This window comes from Schistocerca serialis, chromosome 2 (assembly GCF_023864345.2).
Source record: "Schistocerca serialis cubense isolate TAMUIC-IGC-003099 chromosome 2, iqSchSeri2.2, whole genome shotgun sequence".
NCBI lineage: Eukaryota > Metazoa > Arthropoda > Insecta > Orthoptera > Acrididae > Schistocerca > Schistocerca serialis.
This window is the reverse complement of record NC_064639.1, coordinates 1009905853-1009909531: the sequence shown is the minus strand read 5'-3', so window position 1 is coordinate 1009909531 and position 3679 is coordinate 1009905853.

Here is a 3679-nt window from a genome sequence, read left to right as displayed (position 1 = left end):
GCTCTCCCACGGCCGTCAGTAGTTCCAATGGAATATTGTCTACTCCGGGGGCCTTGTTTCGACTCAGGTCTTTCAGTGCTCTGTCAAACTCTTCACGCAGTATCATATCTCCCATTTCATCTTCATCCTCTTCCATTTCCATAATATTGTCCTCAAGTACATCGCCCTTGTATAGACCCTCTATATACTCCTTCCACCTTTCTGCTTTCCCTTCTTTGCTTAGAACTGGGTTTCCATCTGAGCTCTTGATATTCATACAAGTGGTTCTCTTATCTCCAAAGGTCTCTTTAATTTTCCTGTAGGCGGTATCTATCTTACCCCTAGTGAGATAGGCCTCTACATCCTTACATTTGTCCTCTAGCCATCCCTGCTTAGCCATTTTGCACTTCCTGTCGATCTCATTTTTGAGACGTTTGTATTCCTTTTTGCCTGTTTCACTTACTGCATTTTTATATTTTCTCCTTTCATCAATTAAATTCAATATTTCTTCTGTTACCCAAGGATTTCTACTAGCCCTCGTCTTTTTACCTACTTGATCCTCTGCTGCCTTCACTACTTCATCCCTCAAAGCTACCCATTCTTCTTCTACTGTATCTATTTCCCCCATTCCTGTCAATTGCTCCCTTATGCTCTCCCTGAATCTCTGTACAACTTCTGGTTCTTTTAGTTTATCCAGGTCCCATCTCCTTAAATTCCCACCTTTTTGCAGTTTCTTCAGTTTTAATCTACAGGTCATAACCAATAGATTGTGGTCAGAGTCCACATCTGCCCCTGGAAATGTCTTACAATTTAAAACCTGGTTCCTAAATCTCTGTCTTACCATTATATAATCTATCTGATACCTTTTAGTATCTCCAGGGTTCTTCCATGTATACAACCTTCTTTCATGATTCTTAAACCAAGTGTTAGTTATGATTATGTTGTGCTCTGTGCAAAATTCGACCAGGCGGCTTCCTCTTTCATTTCTGTCCCCCAATCCATATTCACCTACTATGTTTCCGTCTCTCCCTTTTCCTACACTCGAATTCCAGTCACCCATGACTATTAAATTTTCGTCTCCCTTCACAATCTGAATAATTTCTTTTATTTCATCATACATTTCTTCAATTTCTTCGTCATCTGCAGAGCTAGTTGGCATATAAACTTGTAGTACTGTAGTAGGCGTGGGCTTCGTATCTATCTTGGCCACAATAATGCGTTCACTATGCTGTTTGTAGTAGCTTACCCGCATTCCTATTTTCCTATTCATTATTAAACCTACTCCTGCATTACCCCTATTTGATTTTGTGTTTATAACCCTGTAGTCACCTGACCAGAAGTCTTGTTCCTCCTGCCATCGAACTTCACTAATTCCCACTATATCTAACTTCAACCTATCCATTTCCCTTTTTAAATTTTCTAACCTACCTGCCCGATTAAGGGATCTGACATTCCACGCTCCGATCCGTAGAACGCCAGTTTTCTTTCTCCTGATAACGACAACCTCTTGAGTAGTCCCCGCCTGGAGATCCGAATGGGGGACTATTTTACCTCCGGAATATTTTACCCAAGAGGACGCCATCATCATGTAATCATACAGTAAAGATGCATGCCCTCGGGAAAAATTACGGCTGTAGTTTCCCCTTGCTTTCAGCCGTTCGCAGTACCAGCACAGCAAGGCCGTTTTGGTTATTGTTACAAGGCCAGATCAGTCAATCATCCAGACTGTTGCCCCTGCAACTACTGAAAAGGCTGCTGCCCCTCTTCAGGAACCTCATGTTTGTCTGGCCTCTCAACAGATACCCCTCCGTTGTGGTTGCACCTACGGAACGGGTATCTGTATCGCTGAGGCACGCAAGCCTCCCCACCAACGGCAAGGTCCATGGTTCATGGGGGGTCAATAACTATATAACAGAAAAATCATCGCGTTTTAGATTTTTACTTCAAGTGGCAAATGTGAACACCATGAGCTTTAATTGACGATCGACACTAGTATTACGCAAAAAGGGGGTGCAACAGATGAGACTTCTGCAGTTCTGAGTGAAGCTTTATGCGCTGTTATGCAGCATCGCGTGCGTTCATTACCTTGTCGGTGTTCGTCAGGGGGCGGCGGATAGCACAGCTCCGCTCACCTCGCCATCTCGGAAGCAACTCTCCCCTAACTTCTCCTTACTACAATTTACCGAAGTTGGTTTAAAAAAACTATCTGGCTGTGTTTTCATCTGACCAATGAGGGTCTCAATGTTAACCTTAAGCTCCGCCTACAAAAATTCTGTCTATCCAATGAGAAACGTTATACTTTTCGTGGTGGGGCAATGTTTTTTAAAGTTTGCAACGTAACAGAGACGCGAAAAAGTCTCACGCTAAAACTTGCAGCTGGTGTGGTCCTTTTAGCGTTATCGTAAAATCTATACTGCTCTTCTGGAGGGCTCTATCTTTTAACATGGGCTGGGGGGTGGTCCTAACGTAACAGAGACGCGAAGAACTCTCATGCTACAACTTGCGGGTGGTGTAGCCCTTTTGTGTTATCGTAAGATCTATACTGTTCTTCTGGAGGGCTCTAGCTTTTAACATTGGCTGGGGGGTGGTCCTAACGTAACAGAGACGCGAAAAAGTCTCAAGCTAAAACTTGTGGGTGGTGTGTGGTCCTAGCGGTTAGCTGGCGACGTGGGTGTCCGTCCCTTATCGTAGGGCCTTCCAGCTTAACACGGTTCTGCTCTCGGCTTCTGTTCTCGTTTCTCCCCTCGGAACTGCGTCTGTCTCACGATGGGAAAGTATGACATGCATTTAGGCATTCTTGTGTTAGTCTGTGGTATTCCATTTGCTCACTCGTTACTCATATTACTTTGGTTAATTTAATGTCATGATTTATTCAGAGCTATGTAACATTCTACTGGATTTGCTTATCATGTCAGGGTTTTCATGGAAAGTGTTGGATTTGCTTGACACCTTACATGGTTGACACAAAATAATTTCCTATTGATGTTCGGCTGAACAGCCCTAACACGTCCACTCTGATAAAAGTAAAAGGTTCTGTTGCTTCAGGTAAGCTATGATATGATCTGCTTCTAACTCAAATCTTGGTGTTGTGCACACTGTCCACGATCCTGAGGTACTGATCGACCTCATTTTTCCGTCCTCTTCACCACTACATTTTCACCACCCTCCGATTAGTCGTCCTGCATCCCCCTGGTCCAATGAGATGTGATAACGCATTTGCCTCAGTACTTCTTCCCTCAGCTTTGCTGGCACAACCACTCATGATCCTGACTTCATCTCCCTACACAATAGTCCGTCATAAATCCTGAATTGCTGTTGCTTGCTGTGCTGTTTATACTCCTTGTCGGCGATCTGCTCTGTTTGCCACTCAGCTAGGTCTTAAGTAGTGCTTGTAACACCGATATTTTCGCGCTTAGAGCTTCTGCATTTCCATGCTTCCTACCTGTTTTGTTCATTACTTCGTTTTCAAAGTCACTGTTTTTGTGCCCACCTTGTCAGTCTATCGGATAGGTCGTTCAAACCTAGCAATCACTGCAGGCGACATGGTCCATCAAAACCTTAAACTTCCTTCGAAACAAGTAACACCGAAAGTATGTCGCACTGTATACCAGGCTCAGCATCTGTCTTTCCATCACTGAATAATTTTTTTCAACTCAGTTTAACTGTCTTGACATAAAGGCAATAGGATTTCCTTTCCCAT